The sequence below is a fragment of the Podarcis filfolensis genome (genome assembly GCF_964270895.1).
Source record: "Podarcis filfolensis genome assembly, chromosome: 2".
In the NCBI taxonomy this organism is placed as follows: domain Eukaryota; kingdom Metazoa; phylum Chordata; class Lepidosauria; order Squamata; family Lacertidae; genus Podarcis; species Podarcis filfolensis.
This window is the reverse complement of record NC_139605.1, coordinates 113,397,991-113,411,717: the sequence shown is the minus strand read 5'-3', so window position 1 is coordinate 113,411,717 and position 13,727 is coordinate 113,397,991. Positions and strand designations below refer to the sequence as shown.

Genomic DNA, 13,727 nt, shown 5'->3' with positions numbered 1-13,727 from the left:
GCGCCTTTGGCTGGGATGCTTCCTGCTCAACTAGTTGTGTGCTATAGCAGGAAGATGGGAAGCCCTGCCGCTGCCACCCCAATTTCTCTTTGTGGCGTAAAACATAGCAGAAGAAAACAGAGGAAGTCTCAGTAAGAGTACCTTAAGTAAGTCACTTCCAAGAGATCATTTTTGTGGGTGGCCACCACCCCTTTTATTGCTGTTTACTATTGGTTGATCTGTTTAGACCACCAGTAAGACTGCACCAGTCCTCCCTGATTGCTGCCAGTCCAAACCATCATACCAGCAGGGTAGATGTGGGTGGCACAGCAACTCCAGCACAAGAGCAGCAAAGGCAGCGCAGAGAGACAAACACACCTCGCACTGTGCCCTGTTTTTACTCACTAAGGGCACAACTACAGACTGAAATCGCTGGTTTTCAACCAGTGTGCTGTGGTACCCTGGGGTGCCTTGAATGGTGGTCAGGGGTGCTGTGATGGCCTGGGATTCGGACTCAGAGGCTGAACCTGAGGAATCCCAGCCTGCTCAGGAGTCCCCGCCTCCAGAACCAGCTGAGCCGGGGCTGGGGCTTGAGCCTGAAGGGTCCTCACCTGTGCCGGATCCTCAGCTGCAGGCACCAGCTGAGTCTGCTCTGGCTCCTGAGGTGATGGAGGACCCGTTGCCTGCAGATGCTCCACTCTCAGCCCCGTCAGGGGAGGCTGAGGTTGCCTCTGGGTCCGGTAACCCTCCAGCCTCTCCTGAGCTGCAGAGGCTCAAGGCAGAGAGGCAGAGGGAACTAAGTTCCCGCAGGAGGAGTGCTCGCCTCCAGGCCAGGAGAGGCGAGTCACCTGTGGACTGGGGCCGCCCTATGCCTCGAGGCAGATAAAAGCCAGCCAGCCCCAGTCCCAAGTTGCGGGAGCAACGTTGTTGGTAGCCAGTTCCTGCCTGCACCCTGTCCTGCCGGATCTCCTGACCTCACCAGACTCCCTGCCTTGGACCCAGCTTCAGCTTTGATGGACGGCCTCAATACTGCTCCCTCGACCTCGGACTGGACTCGGACCTTGCCTCACGGAAACCCACGGGACCAGCACAGGTGCCATGGTCAACACCAGCCTCTGTCCCTCTTCCCTTCCCTTCCAATTTTCTGTTCAGTGATGGCATCACTGGATGAAGCTGATATCTGGATCTAGCATGAGCTCCCTCCCTATCGGGCTAGACTTTCATTTTGAAATCAGGCTCCAAAAAGCGAGCTTCGAATTAGGTAACCGCTTGGTCTAGGCACTTTCCCAACACCGCCTCCCAAACATGTGGGATGGAATGGCATCCTCAGCTGCGAGGTTACCTGTTGCAAGCGTGGGTGGGGCGTGTGCACCTTTATGGAAAGAGACTCATTTTCATTGATGCAGCTTTTCCCACACCAACCCGAGGCGCACCTGACGGAATTCTCACATCTAGAGGAGTACAGAAGATCCAAGGGAGCCCCACCTCTGATTAAATCGGGTCACCCTAACCTCACCCCAGATAATTAGTGGTATTACAGAAACAGCTATGTGATGTACACACTTTCCCAACTGTGGTTTTAGTTTACCCAATTAACTTATTGAGATGGAGCAGGGCTGGCAGTAGCCGTTAGGGCAATGCAGGCAGCTTCCTGGGGCAGCAGAATTCAAGAGGTAATAAGGAAATGGATTGAGGAATACAGTTACTGCCCCCCATCAGCCAGATGTTTGGGACAAAGGGTATGTCCCAACTTCACAGGTTTCCTAACTGGCCTCCATTCGCTTCTGGAGCAAGGGAAAGGGACTGTAATCAGAAAATAAACCCACAAATAAAAGAACATACTTATGCCTCCAAACACACACGACTTTGTGCAACAAGATGAGGGGGACAACGAAATAATTTTTTTGCCTAGGCCAGCAAAAATAACTCCAGCCAGCCCTGTGGTAGGGACTGAGATATATTGGAAGCTGCCCAGGGCTTTGTGCAGTAGAAGACCGCCCTGAGTCATATTTGGCGCCTGGAACGCCACATCAAAATGCCCGCTTTATGTGCTGAAGTCTGCAAGATGCCCCGGGGGCATCTGAGGACGGGGAACAAACAACTCTGTTTGTATGAGAGCTGCTTCCTCTACACCTACCCTGCCCTGCGACATAGTTCTGCCCCCAGCGCACAACACCATTTTGCCTCTTCCTCTCCTTCACACAGGGTTACAAAGCAAGTCACCCAGAAGCCAGAATGGGTTGTGGGGTGTACATTATCTGGTTTTTGCATGCTTTCTCCAAAGCCCCAAATCTGCCCAGGGTGAAGCAACGGTTGTGTGTGTGTGTGTGTGTGGCCCAGCAGAGAAGCAGGGATCTGCTGTCGCTTAAGGTTCAGGTGGCCTCAGTGGCTTGGAATGCCTCCCATCACCTTTGGCTAGTGGCCCAGTTATGCCCCTGTCTGGACAGTGACAGCCTAACCTCTGTTGTCTATGCTCTGGTAGCCTCTAGCTTGGATTACTGCAGCACGTTATACATAGGGCTACCTCTGAAGATGGTTTGGAAGCTTCAGCCGGTGCAAAATTCAGCAGCCAGGTTGCTCACTGAGCACACCACACTGATTCTGGTCTGACTGCACTGGCTGCCAATTAGTTTCCAAGCCCAATTTGAAGTGATGGTTTTGACCTATACAGCCTTAAACTGCTCAGGACCGCAATAGCTGAAGGACTGCCTCTCCCCCATATAAACCATCTCTGACTCTGCATTCATCATCTGAGGCCCTTCTTCGTTTGCCTCTTCCACGTGAGGTCCGGAGGGATGTCAACACGGGCCTTCTCTGTAGTGGCCCCCCGTTTGTATAATGCTTTCCCCAGAGAAGTTCACCTGCTGTCTTCACTATATATATTTTAGGTGCCAGGTGAAAACGTTCCTCTTCAAGCAGGCCTTGGGCTGATTAATATTCTACAGCCTTTTAAATGTGTCTAGACAACATCTTAAAAAGCAGAGACATCACCTTGCCAGCAAAGGTCTGTATAGCTATGGTTTTCCCAGTAGTGATGTATGAAAGTGAGAGCTGGACCATAAAGAAGGCTGATCGTCGAAGAATTGATGCTTTTGAATTACGGTGCTGGAGGAGACTCTTGAGAGTCACATGGACTGCAAGAAAATCAAATCTATCCATTCTGAAGGAAATCAGCCCTGAGTGCTCACTGGAAGGACAGATCCTGAAGCTGAGGCTCCAATACTTTGGCCGCATCATGAGAAGAGAAGACTCCCTGGCAAAGACCCTGATGTTGGGAAAGATGGAGGGCACAAGGAGAAGGAGACGACAGAGAACAAGATGGTTGGACAGTGTTCTCGAAGCTACCAGCATGAGTTTGACCAAACTGCGGGAGGCAGTGGAAGACAGGAGTGCCTGGCATGCTCTGGTCCATGGGTTCACGAAGAGTCGGACACGACTAAACGACTAAACAACAACAACAATGGCGGAGAAACGTCGGCTCCCTCGGCCAATAAAGCAAGATGAGTGCCGCAACCCCAGAGTCGTCTGCGACTGGACTTAACTGTCAGGAGTCCTTTACCTTTTTATGAGACGGGGGGAGGGGTCTGTTCTGCTGCTTTGTTTCACTTATTTACTTGTTTTTATCCTTTATTTTTATTCTGTGGACAGCTCTGACATCTTATGAAGAAGGGTGGTGTATATATATATACAACAAACAAACAAGCAAACTCTGGCAGTGCCCAGATGGCATCTGCCCAGCAGCGCTACTGATGATGCAACTGCTATCCCACATCTACAGAATTTTGGCAGTGGCATCAGTAGAGCATCAACCCATGCTGCACCATTCGGGCTTATACAATGCAAGCGAACTTGTTCCAAGAGCTGCAAGTGTTAACAGATCAACAGCCAACTAATACAGCGTAGCCAATGTGATGTTATTAGACAGCAAATCCAGTTGTACCTGACCACTGTCCATGCTGTCTGGGGCCCAATGGGAACTGGAAGGCCAGCAAAATCTGGAGGGCACCACATTGCCTGCCTCAATAGCAGGTCACAGTCGCTGAATACAATGGCAGATTACTGTTCATTAGCATCACCTCCGTGTCAGTTAATCAACAGGCCTGACCACGAATAAAAACCTTTGCACTCCCGAAATGCCCAACCCCACACTGGCCAATTACCCACTCCAGCATCTGATTTGACAAACCAATAAATGTGATCATGGCTTTTTCTTTTGGTTTGCATATCTCAAGTTGGTAGCTACCTTGCCCGTCCTGATGAAATGACTGTACTAAGGTTACCAAAATAATAATCACAACAGCTGACACCCACTGGTGTTCCACTGAACTCAAAATGTACTTGCTTTTTAAAACCTTGGTACTTCACAATGCCAATAAGTCCTGAACTTGTTTCTCATCAAAGCCACGAGTTTGATGTGTTACAGCAACAAGGAATATTTGAAACACTCACATGAAGCTAGAATACAAGGGGTGCATTTGTTCACTTTCTGTTTTATTAATTACTTAACTTAATTCATCAATTTATAGACTGCTTACTGTTAAAAAAATACTATTAAGTGGTTTACAAAGTAAACGCCACGAAATTATAAAGTAAAAATACAAACATTCCCTTCAAGGTCTTCAAAAGGGGCATCTTCACTGAGATTTGATAATATGTCATTTTTTTTTCAATTTGAAGAACCCATTAACCAGTTAAAAGCCAGAAAGTTAATTATTTCGAACATTTTGTTTAACCGGGCTACTCATATAATCCCATCCTGTTCTGTCACGAATGGTTATGGCAGAAAATGGAGACATTTCTTTCATCTTACCCTGTGCTGACGCCGCCTCATTGCTTCCTGCTTTCCTTATACTTTACAAGGTGTAATGTTTAGTTAGTGAAAACTGTTTTAAAATGCAGAATATGCAGATATTGGGCTGTATTAAGCTACCGTGTCCCATCAGCAGAAGGATTTCTGTTTGTGCAGTGGGACTCCCCCTGCCCCAGCTAGCCTGTAACCCAGGCCCTCCACAAAACTGATCCAGAGGGTTGGGAGAAGCCCTAGAACAGAAGGGGGGCAGGAGAGAGGAGAACCCCGTTTTGTGCAAGCAGAAACCCTTGTGCATAGTGCTACAATAGATCCTACCCATTACCTGCAGGATGAAAATGTTAATTTGCCCACCATACAAAAGGAGGCTCAGGTAAATCAGAGAACATGTGCCTTTTCCCAATGAATCCTCTCTGGCCATTCATGAGCGTATGTGCGCTTCCGCATGCATCAAAAATGTAGGAGTGAGGCACTTGAACTATTCTTAAGAGTGGCAATTTTCATCCTTTCTTTAGGGATCCCTTTGATTTGCTTGCCACTCAGCCACATCTGCCAAGGAATCCTGTGCACACATCAAATTCAAAAGGAGCACTGGGGAGACCTGCAGGAGACCCATCCTGAACTGAGAGATCTCTTAGAAGAGGATTGGGTGACTGGATCTGGTCATAGGCCGCATCCTTATCTCTCCCACCCATGGCACAGGTGCCTTGGTTTTTGTTCATGCGCTGTGCATGGGGCTTTGCAAGCTCCGACTATCAGCTAAATGCCAGCCCTAACAACTCACTTTTGCACCTAGCCATGTCTTCATCTGCAGGGCTGGAGTTTTCCTACTGCTGTTCTCAGAACTCAGCCAAAAGCTCCCTGGCGGCTCTGCATTGATGGAGAGGTTTGGAAGCCACAGCAAAGTTGTCAGAGGGATGCTTGTTCACCCATACTCACCTTCTCATTCAGGAACCCCTCACATGCTTCCAGGGAACTCTGGGAAATGCAGCCTTGGAAAAATGCTTAAACACGGGTAAAGGTAAAGGTAAAGGTAAAGGGACCCCTGACCATTAGGTCCAGTCGTGGCCGACTCTGGGGTTGCGGTGCTCATCTCGCTTTATTGGCCGAGGGAGCCGGCGTACAGCTTCCGGGTCATGGGGCCAGCATGACTAAGCCGCTTCTGGTGAACCAGAGTAGCGCACGGAAACGCCGTTTACCTTCCCACTGGAGCGGTACCTATTTATCTACTTGCACTTTGACGTGCTTTCGAACTGCTAGGTTGGCAGGAGCAGTGACCGAGCAACAGGAGCTCACCCCGTCACAGGGATTCGAACCGCCGACCTTCTGATCGGCAAGTCCTAGGCTCTGTGGTTTAACCCACAGCGCCACCCGTGTCCCTAAACACGGGTAGTAGCAACACAACTACTGCCATAGTCTCAAAAGCCAACAAGGACAGCAGCCCTTTCTTTCACTGGAAAGTTGGAAAATAGTGGGGCCCAGGGTAAGACTTCCCTATCCTGCAAGCCCTTGGGTTGTGCAATAGGTTCCAGAACTACAGTGCCTCTGTATGTCTTCTAGAAATGAAAGATGGTATATCATCATCACCATCATCATCATCATCAATAGGGCATCCACTTACAGGAAATGCAATGTGCTAAGGAAACAACAGGACTCCAATTTGCAGGTATGTTGATTTATATGCACTGGCGCAGAGGAAGAAGTCATGGCTATAATTTAAATAGAAATGCATCTCATAGTGCATTTCATAGTGGTGACCTGTCTGCCTCTTCAGTCTGCTGCAGAGGTGCTAATTAACTGCTGATGGGCCACTTGAAAGGTCCCTCCCTTGCTCTCAGATCTTTACACAGGACCTGGAGCACAGGGCATCTTCGAATAAAGGACCTTCCTTTGTAAAATAGGGCACTTGCCCACAGGACCAGAACTAACCCTGGGCCTCACAGGCATGGCTTGGAGTCAAGGAGGAGGAAGAAACTTTGGGTTTTGTTTTGTTTTCGTTTTAAATGTTTCTTTGTTGTTCCCACCCAGCCCCCTTCATCTGCAGCCTTCCAGGCCTCTCTCACTCTCTTTTTATCAAACTTTACCATTTCAGATACTTTATTTGAGAAGGGGGGGGGATGAGGAGTGAGGTGAGGTGGGGGGAATTTAGCTCCAGCACTCCTTCCCCTTGGCCTCCTGGCTCCAGCTTGCGAACAAAGCCCCCATTTACTGCCTGAATATCACACTTATGTTTAAGGTATTTCCACCAGAAAAGAGAGAGACAGAAAAAAATCCCAAACCTTTTTCCATGACCGAATTAGCTCACTTTTTTTTATGGCTAGCAAGCTGAGGCCTGTCTCGCAGACGGCAGAGCAGGAAAGTCTGAGCAAGCCTTGCATTTCCCCCATCACCCCACCCGCTTCGCACCCCCTCATCCCCTTAGCATTGGGAGGGGGGGGGAATTGCTGCACAGGCATCTGGCTTAACACACACACACACACACACACACACACACACACAGTTCCAATGAACCCGTTTTGTACAGGAAGGCAAGAAAAGGGAACAGGATGGATGAGTGACAAGCTGGGAAAGAAAGCCTTGGACTTGCGGCACATGGAATAATATAGGAACACAATAGGATTCAGCAGCATTCAGGGACTTGGGGGCCACTCGTGAAAATCCTGGCATCAACACTGGCAAAACCACTAAAATGCCCCAAGCCTACCCTGCATCAAATTCTGGAGCTCTTCAGCCTGGCATTTCTTCCCCGTCCATCCCAAGAGATTCCGTGGCTAGATAAGCCATCAGCAGCTCTCTTCCCTTCCAGCACCCAAGCTTAAATTGCTAGCTCAGCCTTTCATTCATGTCACATGTCCACCAAGACTCTTGCACCTGGCAATCTCCAGACCTACATTAAGGTTTGATTTCTCAAAGCAAGAGGTCTTGCAGTTCATGCCCACTTCATATCACACCCGTTGACCCCACATTTTGGGCTCAAGAAACCTGGCAGTTGGGAAGATGCACTCTGCGCATGTTCAGGGGCCCTTTCATGCTACCTGATCAGGGGCTGAGTCCTAGTACAGGCCCAAGGGATCAGATTAAAACTGCTCTCTTACCCCTTCATTTTGCTGCTGTGCTGTGCTGCTTAGTTCAGCACCTGCCCCTTCCTCAAGTCCCTACAGCAGCCACAGACAGAACTCCTTTCTCTGCTTCTGCTGCCGCTGCTGCATTCAAAATTCTGGCCCTTAAACAGTCAGGAGCAGTGAGGGCCAGACATGACTTTGGGAGAGTCTTCTCTTTTTAAAGTTAAAAGTTAGACTTGCCCTAGTCTAAATCGCTCTCCTGATACAGACACACACGCACACACACCACACCACACACACTTATGCACATCTCACTTGCACACGACCACGTTTATGCGGGTCGCAGTGAAATAAACAAACAAACAAACAAACAGACTGGCCTTCCCTAGGTCAGGGCTGCTGCCCAAGTGAGGGAAAACAGACTTCGTTTGACCAGCGGCGCAGGGCAGGAAGCGCCTTCTCCATGCCCTCGCCCTGGCACCAATTTTGCTGAGGGTCCTTCTCGGCTTTTGCCCTCCGTGGCCAGCCGCCACTGCGCAAACTAGCCCCTATCCAGTTAGGGAAAACGTGTGGATCCCTGTGGGCTTCGTTCACCTATTTAGCTGCCTTTTCATGTCCACATTATCTTACACCAGGGGTCAGCAACCTTTTTCAGCCGTAGGCCAGTCCACTGTCCCTCAGACCATGTGGTGGGCCGGACTATATTTTGAAGGGGGCAGGGGGGGGATGAACGAATTTCTATGCCCCACAAATAACCCAGAGATGCATTTTAAATAAAAGCACACATTCTACTCATGTAAAAACACCAGGCAGGCCCGACAAATAACCCAGAGATGCATTTTAAATAAAAAGACACATTCTACTCATGTAAAAACACGCTGATTCCTGGACCATCCGGGGGCCGGATTGAGAAGGCGATTGGGCTGCATCCGGCCCCCGGGCCTTAGATTGCCTATCCCTGTCTTATACCATGTGGATACTTGGGTGAAAAGGAAAGCCCTTCTGCAAGGACTCTTCCCACCTACAAACTGGAACCACATCATGACGAATGGCACTGGGGAAGGTCACCCTTTAGCCGTACAGTGGTACCTCAGGTTACATACGCTTCAGGTTACATACGCTTCAGGTTACAGACTCCGCTAACCCAGAAATAGTACCTCGGGTTAAGAACTTTTCTTCAGGATGGGAACAGAAATCGGGCTCCGGCGGCGCGGCAGCAGCAGGAGGCCCCATTAGCTAAAGTGGTGCTTCAGGTTAAGAACAGTTTCAGGTTAAAAACGGAACGAATTAAGTACTTAACCCAAGGTACCACTGTATAAGGATTGGATACACCAAGCGCTTGTTGGGAGAAAATACATATATATACAGTGGTACCTCGGGTTAAGTACTTAATTCGTTCTGGAGGTCTGGTACCTCAGGTTAAGTACTTAATTCATTCTGGAGGTCCGTTCTTAACCTGAAACTGTTCTTAACCTGAAGACCACTTTAGCTAATGGGGCCTCCTGCTGCTGCCGCGCCGCCGGAGCCCAATTTCTGTTCTTATCCTGAAGCAAAGTTCTTAACCTGAAGCGCTAAAGTCACCGGAAAGACAGAAGCTCAGCTTGTGCTTCCACACCAGCTCCTCTTTCACACCAGGCGCGAGCCCAGAACGCTGCGGTGTGCGCAGGTGTGGCAAGTTCCATCCCCGCGCTGGGGTCAAATAAGGGATTTCACAGGGCGGGTAGGGCCAGCAGGGATACAAACTGGCTCACCTGGTATGGGTGGGTGAGTGCCGTTCCTCCTCCCTCAGGCGTGTGTCCAAGAGCAGGCACGGAAACAGGAGGTGCCAGTCCGGTGGCTTCGGCAGCCAGGAGGGTGGTGCCCGACGCCTTGAAGGGAGGCGAGGCTGTTTTGCTGATTATTCCCCAAGTCAGGATTTGCATGGCACCGCTTCTGAGGGCTTGGTTGCATCCGCCGGCCTCCTGCCCTCACTTCCCTGAAATGTTATCCTGGCAGAGGGGACTCCGCGCTGGCCAGCCCACTTTCGAAGTCCCTCCATCTTGGAACTCCCCCATCTCTCCCTCTCTCACACGTCCTTGGAACCACCCAACACACAAAACTCCCTGCCACCGCCACCTCCTGTTTGGCTGGATTCGAACCAGAAATGTCAAAGCCCACACCCAATCCAACCCGCTCACACACACACGCACACCCCACCCCGCTGCTTTTAGGACAGACTGACAATGCAGCATTCACATCGTCCTGTCAAGAGGTGCTGTGCTTATGGGCCCTGGGGGTGTTGTGGAGAGGTGAGTCAGGGCCAGGACACCAAGGAGAGAAGAGTGTGAGTTGGCGTGGGAAACCAGGCAAGACTGTGCGAGGGTGTGGGCCGCAAGGGGGAGAGAGGTGGGGCTGCAGCTGGATTCTAGAACAACCATCGCCTACATGGAGGAGGGAAAGAACCCAACCGCTTTATTTAGGTGGCGGTGGGGAGACTGAGACATGCTGCGTGCTTGCCAGAGGTACAAATCAGGGCACATCCTCTCTCTCTCTCCCCCCCCCCACACAGCCCTCTCTCACAAATACACGCATATGTACATATCTCAGGGCAACAGCTAACTTCTCAAACTCTGTGCACTCTCTCACTTTGGCACAATGTTTGGTTTCCTCATGTACATGACTGTTCTGCGCCCCCGCCCCCGGCTATAACACTGTGGTGCTCAGTTCATGCAACCAGGCAGTACAGCAGAAGTGTTTCAATAACCAGAGGTGGTCGCGATGTTGTTGTTGTTGTTTAGTCATTAGTCGTGTCCGACTCTTCATGACCCTATGGACCAGAGCACGCCAGGCACTCCTGTCTTCCACTGCCTCCCGCAGTTTGGTCAAACTCATGCTGGTAGCTTTGAGAACACTGTCCAACCATCTTGTCCTCTGTCGTTCCCTTCTCCTTGTGCCCTTCATCTTTCCCAACATCAGGGTCTCTTCCAGGGAGTCTTCTCTTCTCCTGAGGTGGCCAAAGTATTGGAGCCTCAGCTTCAGGATCTGTCCTTCCAGTGAGCACTCAGGGCTGATTTCCTTAAGAATGGATCGGTTTGATCTTCTTGCAGTTCATGGGACTCTCATGAGTCTCCTCCAGCACCGTAATTCAAAAGCATCAATTCTTCGGCGATCAGCCTTCTTTATGGTCCAGCTCTCATTTCCATACATCACTACCAAGGCACAAACAACATAAGCCGGGGCAACTGCTACAGCCATCTTATCATCAACCCTGGTGGTGAGCTGATGAAGAACTGTCTCCGCAACCATGTCTCTTGACCGCCATTGGGTGCACATGAAGAAACTCCCTTACACAGGAACCGGCAGAACTGCCTGAAATAATATGCTTTCAAAGAACAGCTTCTACCAGAGATCGTGATGCTCTGCATGATAGCTTTAAACCACTTCCATCCCCGTTTGACCAATCTGCCTCCCAGCCAAGGAGACTCGGCAGCAGCAGTTCTTGCAGAAAGCGCTAGGAATCTCAAGCAAAGACTTCTTAGCACCCTCACACAATGACGCTAACCGCAATTCTTTGGGGCCAGACTACGACGATTGCATCACTTTCAAAGCTGTCTAAACTTGCAGCACAGACCCCCGATCCCTGCCATGCCAGATATCCACAGGCCCAACAGCAACTGCGGTGATCCCAGCACAGATCGCTGCTAGCATAGACTTACCGGCAGAAGTAACTCAAGCGGGACGGGAACAACAAAAAGCCAGCGCAGGGAGGATGAAGACAGATATAACACATATGTACCGTATATAACTCACAACACAGTGCTCAGGTGCAGAGTGAAGCCAGCTTCCTCATTGGCTTTGTAACCAAAATGACTAACGTGCTATTCAAAAAGCCGAATGCCGGCTCAGCCAGTCATCTTTCCCCTCCACCCATCCTTCAAGCATACTGTTTGCTTATTTATTTATTTATTTATTTTTAAAGTGTTGCATGAAGATTCATATATTTCTGTTCAAACTTCTCTCCCCACAATGACATTTTAAAAAGATTTCTTTTTTTTTTCCAGTGCAAAGCTGCTCCAAGGGTTTTTGGTAACATCATATCAACACTGCGTGCAGCCAGCTGCTGTTTCAAACTTGGAGAACCATTCCATTTTCAGGGTTCAGTTCTGGAGAGAAATATAACCCAAAATCAGAAGTTGGTTTCTGCCAATTGAGATCTGGCTTCCCCACCCCCCACCGCTTCTTTTTCTGGTCTTCTTGGCTACATAGTCTGCAAGTTCCTTAGGACAATATCCCTGCAGGTACATGGCAGCAGAACAGGAACCTATGATAATAATGGACTGACACAGCCAAAAGGATGCCCTGCAGAAGTTAGGATTCAGAGCACTGATTGTTTTGATGCTTCGGGGTGCACCTAGAACAGGCATATGCAAACTCAGCCCTCCAGATGTTTTAGAACTACAACTCCCATCATCCCTAGCTAACAGGACCAGTGGCCAGGGATGATGGGAGTTGTAGACCCAGAATATCTGGAGGGCTGAGTTTGCCTATGCCTGACCTAGAATGAAAAATTTTCCCACCTCAGAATTTTTCATGCTTTAAACTACAATAATGGAACATGGTATCAGGAAAAAGAAAGGGGTTGCGTTCCCATTTCTCTGTCCTCCACGTGGACTGCGCAGCCCTTAATTCATCCTATCAGCACAAGCTGTAGCTTGCGATCCAATAAATATACTCAAGTCCCATGTGGAAGTGCCCTTAGGCTATGTAAAAAAGGCAGCGCTCTCTCTAGGAAGAGATACCTTTCAATACAGGGGTTTAATGCTACAGTCACCTATTTGAACTGTGCCACCTGTGCTGATCTTCCTAGTCTGTTTGGATTAGCCGTATTCAGAATAGGTGTCAGCACAGCCCCCTCTGCTCCTTGAGGATATCAGGTGTGTAGATTCAGCATACCTGACAACACCTCGCACACTCCTGCACCGGGAAGCACTTTTAGGAACATTAGGTTCACGCAACAAGCAACACAACTTGATTTTTTATCTGGTAGATTTGTATATGCTGAGTTGTCCACAAGACACATGTCCCAGGTTGATGCAGCTAGCTAGAGGCACCAGTTCACTCTTTGGATATTTTTCAAGGTGCGCTGTATGTCTCACTGCTTTACAGAAGCTTGACCCATTCATGAAACACACAGAAGATGTCAGCTCATTCACTGAAAAAGAAAGAACTGCCTGTATTATGGTCCTAAATCCGAGATGAAAAACTGCTCTGTTTCTCTGTCTGCTTCCCTGACAAATGTTGGATCCAGTGGCGTAGCGTGGGTTGTCAGCACCCGGGGCAAGGCAAGTAATTTGCGCCCCCTAACCCGTGGATTTGCGCCCCCTAACCCATGCATTTGCCCTAACCCCAGATGTTGCGCCCGGTGCGGCCCGCCCCCCCTGCACCCCCCACGCTACGCCACTGGTTGGATCTCATGCCTCCTGTTTTGCTTTCGAGCTTTCCATTTATCCCACCCTCCCCTTGACAAAGTAGCCCAAGTATCTGCAGCTTGTCCGAACTTGCAACATACCACATGACAGAGTTTTTCCTCTCTCTGCACCAAGCCGTTGCCCACCACCTACCAGAATTATGTCTTTGGCTGTACCACACAAACTATGGCCATTTCTCCCCACGTCCCGCCAAAACGATTCATGTACACAGGGGCTGTACTGTGTCTGTGCATGGTAGCTGTGCCCTTACAGCTTCTTAAGGCCTAGGGCTGCATCAGATGAATGCTACATACACGCATGCATGCAAGCAACAGGGAACTCCAGCACTATGGCCATGGGCACATCTTTATTTTCCAAAGTCTGTTGTCCACATGGGTTTTTTTTATCTTTTCGGATGGGTGTTCAAGGGCT

The 13,727-nt window shown here is 49.5% G+C and overlaps 1 protein-coding gene across 2 annotated transcripts in view; it reads right to left on the bottom strand.

The window, feature by feature from the left end:
• RARG (retinoic acid receptor gamma) overlaps nt 1-13,727 on the bottom strand; it is a 130,816-nt gene that overhangs the window by 103,988 nt on the left and 13,101 nt on the right. Inside the window, exon 1 of one of the 2 annotated variants that reach the window (XM_083599403.1) lies at nt 11,544-11,688. The exons of the other annotated variant lie outside the window; for it this stretch is intronic. The gene's annotated coding sequence lies outside the window, so the exon portion shown is untranslated. Of the gene's footprint in view, nt 1-11,543; nt 11,689-13,727 lie in introns of those variants that run through there. 2 annotated transcript variants of the gene reach the window in all.